Consider the following 7,408-nt stretch of genomic DNA (forward strand, 5'->3'; position numbering starts at 1 on the left):
ACAATTTATTCCTTTTAACAATTTCCCAACAATGTCATCAAAACACTATAAATTCCTTACATGTTTTAAAGAAAGATGATTCATTTATATAAAGATTATTAAATGGCTAATTTTATTATTCAATTTTTAATACAAATTAACTGAAATTAGAAACTGATTTTGTAAAATAATTTAATTATGAATAATTCAATTTGTGGGCTATTGGATGTTTAAAAATGATCAAAAGATTTTTAATATCTTAAAAATAAAAGCAAAATTTTCAGTTTTAATATTTTGTATTAATAATTCACTTTAATTTCCTTGCTCAGTTTTAATATATTCACAAATTCAGATTTAAAAACAAAATAAGTTGTATAAATATTTTCAACATTTCTGATTTTTCCATAGTAACCATAGGAGAAGAATTTGAGACTATCTTTGTAAAAAAAGTAGGTTTTAGATCATCACACCTTCACATACTTTCACTGGAATTTTCCTCTGTATATATACTGGGATGTGACACTAAGTAGTTGAGAGTATGTATTTAAGAGGTTAAAGGGATATTGTAACTAGTGTTTCAAATCCTGATAACATCCCATACGCTGTCGGTGGGACGTAGATAGGATGTACTGGGATGTGACATTAAGCGCTCAGGAGGATGAGTTTAGGAGGAAATTGGGATATTACGGGATGTCCTGAGGATGTAGTAAGTAGGACTTTAAATCCTAATAACATCCCATACGCTGTCGATGGGACATAGATAGGATGTTTTTAGGATATAATGGGAAGTGCTTAGGAGGTTTGTGGGATGTCCTGAGGATGTAGTAAGTAGGAGTTCATATCCTAATAACATCCCGCACGCTGTCGATGGGACTTGGTTAGGATGTCCTAAGGATATCCCGGGATGTGACATTAAGCACTCGGGAGGAGGTGTTTAGGAGGTTCGCGGGATGTCCTGAGGATGTGCGCATATCCCGCGAGCAACATCCTTGGGATATCCCAAGGATGTTTCTGTGCTATGTGGGACTGTTCTGAACAGAAACGTAGAATGCTTTTATAGATAAGAGAAGAATTGAAAGTGAAAGTAAAAAAACGAAATCAGATCGGCTGGGAAAATTTCTGAGCCGAGAAAAAATTCTGAGTCACAAAAAAAAAAAAAAACTCTTCCTTTTTCTTTATTAATTTGATGTCTTCACTTTTTGACTTTCTACAAGGTCAAAAGAGTGAAGACATCAAATTAATAAAGAAAAAGGAAAAGTTTTTTTTTTTTTTTTTTTTTTTTTTTTTCAATCTCATAATTTTTCCTGAGCTCTGAAAAATTTTTTCCCAGCCGATCCCATTTCGTTTTTTGACTTTCACTTTCAATTCTTCTCTTTTCTATAAAAGTATTCCGCGTTTTTGTTCATAACAGTGTGGGCTGTTGAAAAGGTAACACGTCTCCCTCTCTCTTTACCCAAATCTGGAACCCATGATGATCTTAAGAAGAATTCTTTAAGAATTTCTTACGATTCCTGAACCTTAGACAAGCTGAATGTTTCTTTTTCGTATTTCGAAGCTATTGATGGATCAAAGAAGAAGATTTCAATGGAATGACTTCATCGTTCTAGGATAGAATATTTTTTCGAAATCTCTTCCTACTTTCGTCTACACAGAAATGCTTTTCACGAAAGTTTGGTCCTCTTTTACATTTACTTTTTAAATAGTTGTTCAAAGGGATTTTCGTTCTGCTGATTCAGGTTTCCCGCGCTTCACGCTACCCATCCTCACCCATTTCTAAAGGAAGAGAAAATTAAAAGGGAAAGAAATAGCCTCCAGTGAACACAACTCCAACAACGACAGTTCATAGTTTTTTTTTCTGTCCTTCCAGAGATATCACCGGTGACCGATAGGTTGTTCAGCCACACGGGTGTCGTGAAAAAGCACACCATGCCTGTTTCCCTCCCAAAAATGTTTCTTCGGAAAAGGGAAAGTTTTTTTCCCACCCCTTTGGAGATTCCTTTTCCGCATCGATACCCAAACCCATCGGCCAGAAAAATAAATTTTTTTTTAAGAACATGAGGTTTCTGAAATATATTACAAACATACGTATTCATTTTAATATTTTACCTTCATTGGATGAAATAGTCTGTAAACTCTAAATTTCTTAAATGATTCCAACAACATGAGATTTTAGTGTTATTTCATCAATCTTTTAAGTATATTGTGTCTCGTCAAATCCTTTTTATTTGATTGCTAAACAAAATGGTTGAAATAGCATGATAAGAAGGAAAAATATGTTATGTTAGCAAATAATTTACGTGACATAAATATTATCTAACTATTTACACGGATCCAGCTAACTCAAACTGACTGTATATAAATTGTTTTGAGGGGGGGGGGGAATTAAATTCATCTTGTCACAGGTTTTAGCTAAATTGTATATACAATGTATTAGAAATTCCTTAGAAACTTTAAACAATATAGTTGTAAGAGGTTAGAAGAAAGAAATAATAATAAGGTTCTTCCAAGCTACTTTACGTAAGATTAACGAAGCATTGTAAGAAATAATAGATAAGCTCGTAAAATACATGTATGCGTGATTTATTAAAAATATTAGACTGAATACGTATCTTATATTGAGTTTAAAGAATGGAAATGTTCTTAAAAAAATTTATTTTTCTGGCCGATGTGTTTGGGTATCGATGCGGAAAAGGAATCTCCAAAGGGGTGGGAAAAAAACTTTCCCTTTTCCGAAGAAACATTTTTGGGAGGGAAACAGGCATGGTGTGCTTTTTCACGACACCCGTGTGGCTGAACAACCTATCGGTCACCGGTGATATCTCTGGAAGGACAGAAAAAAAAACTATGAACTGTCGTTGTTGGAGTTGTGTTCACTGGAGGCTATTTCTTTCCCTTTTAATTTTCTCTTCCTTTAGAAATGGGTGAGGATGGGTAGCGTGAAGCGCGGGAAACCTGAATCAGCAGAACGAAAATCCCTTTGAACAACTATTTAAAAAGTAAATGTAAAAGAGGACCAAACTTTCGTGAAAAGCATTTCTGTGTAGACGAAAGTAGGAAGAGATTTCGAAAAAATATTCTATCCTAGAACGATGAAGTCATTCCATTGAAATCTTCTTCTTTGATCCATCAATAGCTTCGAAATACGAAAAAGAAACATTCAGCTTGTCTAAGGTTCAGGAATCGTAAGAAATTCTTAAAGAATTCTTCTTAAGATCATCATGGGTTCCAGATTTGGGTAAAGAGAGAGGGAGACGTGTTACCTTTTCAACAGCCCACACTGTTATGAACAAAAACGCGGAATACTTTTATAGAAAAGAGAAGAATTGAAAGTGAAAGTCAAAAAACGAAATGGGATCGGCTGGGAAAAAATTTTTCAGAGCTCAGGAAAAATTATGAGATTGAAAAAAAAAAAAAAAAAAAAAAAAAAAAACTTTTCCTTTTTCTTTATTAATTTGATGTCTTCACTCTTTTGACCTTGTAGAAAGTCAAAAAGTGAAGACATCAAATTAATAAAGAAAAAGGAAGAGTTTTTTTTTTTTTTTTTTTTTTTTTTTCCTGACTCAGAATTTTTTCTCGGCTCAGAAATTTTCCCAGCCGATCTGATTTCGTTTTTTTACTTTCACTTTCAATTCTTATCTATAAAAGCATTCTACGTTTCTGTTCAGAACAGTGTGGGCTCAAGGTTCTTTAATATACTAAGGTTAGGCCAGGAACGGAAAAAGCGTGCCATTGGTTGCTGGTAGTGACGTCACCCGGGAGACAAGACGCATCGGCCGACGCGTCTGCTACATGATTTTGGTAATGGAAAAAATGTAAACTAAAGCAAAATGATCATTTTATATGTGGTAGATACACCGGAAATACCGGGTATATACTTTCCGATTAAGTATTTTGTTAAAGAAAATGTTTATTTTATGCACAGAATTCGTACGAATGCTGAAAATAATTGTAAACATTAAATTCTTTTCGTAAAGGAAAGCATTAGAAAATGAAAAACGATATTTAAGTTAATTAAGGAAAATAAATATTGTAAAACAAGGTATTTTTCAATATTTTTTCGTAGTATTGTTTGCACTAAATAAATCTTGTTGAACAGAACACATGATGGCATAACTGCTAAGACCATGGTAAAAACATAATCAAAAAGTATTATTCTATTTATTTTCATTGCTCATGCACTTTTGTTTAATACAAAAAACATAATCAAAAAGTATTATTCTATTTATTTTCATTGCTCATGCACTTTTGTTTAATACAAATGAACTTTACATTCCATGAGAAATATATGATCGTGATTTCAGTTTAAATTTCATATCTCAAGCAAAAATATATATAAAAAGATTTGACTTAACAAATTCATATTTAAATACTATAAAATTCTACAAATTTCTTAATATCCGTCATTATACTTTTAAATAGTATACTTATCTCATTCTTTTTAAAGTGAAAAGTCACTTCATACTGATTCACTTCAGATTTTAGCAGAAGTGCGTATATTTTCAGTATAATCTAAAAGTACTCTTATAATCCCTTACACTCAACAAGATTTCTATATAACATTTATCCTGACGTGATTATTTGCTATAGTAAATAATCTTCGATATTGGCATCCTATTCTTCCTTCCATACATTAAAAATGGAACAATTAAAATACATTTTCTTACACATATACGCACAATTATAATAATAATAAACTTGCCCTACATCTTAGTTTCGGCCCACCAGCGGCCGAGCGGTAAAGTCGCTGAACACTGGTAGTTCGGTCCGAATCCCGCGAACGGGCTGGCTGCATGGGTGTTTTCGTGGTTTTCCTCATGCGTAACGTGTATACGAGCCAGTTTCCCTGAGAAAGTCCTCCACGAAGGCATCACACCTATTATGCAGATAGCCCAAGTGTGCTTTGCCATAATTAAATACACCACCACATCTTAATTTCAATTCAGCCTGTACACAAATTAAATATTTTTAATTACTAATGTATTTTTATCAGGTTATTTCTTAAAATACTTTTGTTATACTCGAAATATGTGTTCAATATTGAATTATTTTTTTTTCTCTTATAATTAAAAACAAGTTATATGGAATCAAAATTAAAACATATGCAGCAGTTAAATAAAACTGAACCGAATATCTTACTTACTCTTTCGCTATTTGTATTCTGGCATTATACACAGATTTGTTTTCCTTCAGGTTCAAGCATGTGTAAGTTATATCAATTAAATTACATCACACATGCCTGTATGCATCAGTTAAATAACACTGAAGGAAATATGTCACTCACTCATTCGATGTTTGCATCATAGTGTGGTCGAGAAATTGTTCTTTCCTCACCGGTGAGGCATGTATCAGTTTACTTAGTTCGCAATGCTTAACCCAGACGCTGCTTCAATACATAGAATTACGTTTGGGATGTAAAGAAAGTAACCAAAACATGTGAATGAAGTTGGATACGCGAATTTATTAACTAATCATTCAGGTACTCAGTATTGGTAAACATGACACTGAGTTTAAATATCTCACTACGATGTAAGTCTCATACACAAAATGAAGATTATGATAAAAAATGATTTAAAATGAGAAATTTTTCAATTTAAATGTAAAATAGCAGTAAAATGAAAAGTAAATGTAAAATTACATCACATTTATGTATGAAAATTACATAAATTCATTAAAAAAATAGTTATTTTATCTGGTTGAAAAGAGTGTTTTCCGCCAAAAAACGTATTAACGTGTATAATTCTAACACAACGCTATAGCACAATTTGCCACTTCCGCCTAGGTATAATAGCAAATTAACAACACAAATCAAATCAAACTGTTGATGCAACGAAAGTAAACAAACGCCAAGAACTAACGCTGTCACCCACATGACGTCATGCGCATGTGGCATAACTTTCTCCCTGCACTGCGCATCGCTCTTGGGCCCCCCCTGGCGTGGGCTGTTGGAAAGGCAACACGTCAATGATTTCCCCCTCGACTCGATGAGTCAAACGAGACCTATCTAAAGGGTTATTAGAACGAATTCATACTTGTGTATTGAAATCACTCCAGTTTCGACTTAACATCAGTCTGTGCTCTGTATTCTGCTTGGATACACACTTTTCCCTCCTAGAAAGAGCTTTTGTGAAGGTAGACCATCCATTCTTCACAGCTCTTAGACATTTATTTACAGCTGATTTGATCGACGAGACATCACCTTATTTTTAAGCATCCACTCTCTGGGATGTATGAAAGTTTTTATCGTTTTGTTTCTGTTGAGTCTGTGCTGTAGAGCCCCTAAATGTCTACAAGGGTTCTTATTCTAGAACGTGTGCACTGTTTTGACGTTTCATTTCATAGCTGGGGTGATGGGTGGGTCACCTTCCTTTCAAACTGCACCGTGGAGGTAGAGATGTTAGAAAGTTTCGAGCCTACGTGTTTAATTCATGGGTTAACCACGGGTCGTGAACAAAAGAGGACCCTTTCGTGGATCGTCCCTAGGAAAAAAAGCATAGAACGGAAATGGCTAGCTGTCTTTTGTCTATTCGACATTATTCAAAAGGATCTCTACTCTCTTTTTGGTTCGAAGTATGTCTCTACCTGCTGTCTTACGTGTCTAAAGAAATTAACTTTTCAGGAAAGGAGTTGTCTCAGGTTTCTAAAGAAATTAGCTTTTCAGGAAAGGAATGTTACTTGAGAAACAGGACGAGATAGGTTGAGAGAGGTTTCAAAGAAAAAAGAGAGATGTCGTTCATTTTTATCATGTCTTCAGACATGATAAAAATGAACAAAAAGTATTTATAATATATATTATATAATATATATATTATATAATATATATATTTTTTTATTTTTAAAAATTTTTTTTCAAATCTCTCAGAAAATATTTTCCAGCTCATCTCAAAATGACCCTCCTACTCAATTTCGAAAAAAGAGACTGTGTCTTACTACTATCCATTTTTTCAACTTTCTAAGAAAAAAACTATTTTACCATCAAATCTCTCACCATGAACCACCTTCATGCTTTCTGAAAAACGACACGTTGGTATAGTCTTCATGGGTGTGTCTCTGAGATCCTTTAAAAATGGTTTCAGAATCCACTCGACAGGATTTGTCAAAGTATTCCGAGCTTCACTTCAGAGGGCGTGCACTGCTAAACATACCTGATTTCAGGGAAAAGAGTTCCACGAGTCGTTGGAGGAGATATCCAAAAAAATATAACGTGGTTGTGAGTCAAAATAAACGAACCCTTTTCACTTGAGCCATCACGAGATTTCAGCGACCACGAGAGGGTGGAGATGACTATCTCCTAAGAGAAGAAATCTAACCGTCCCACCACACCTACACAAACACACATGTTTTTTTAAAAGAATCATGCTTTTAGAAACTCATTTCAACTTTGAATAGGAAAATCATGTTTTTAAGAGAGGGTCTCATCTAAGACGTAGAG

This window comes from Stegodyphus dumicola, chromosome 6 (genome assembly GCF_044657685.1).
Source record: "Stegodyphus dumicola isolate Sdum_Otavi_A_Nest chromosome 6, ASM4465768v1".
In the NCBI taxonomy this organism is placed as follows: Eukaryota; Metazoa; Arthropoda; class Arachnida; order Araneae; family Eresidae; genus Stegodyphus; species Stegodyphus dumicola.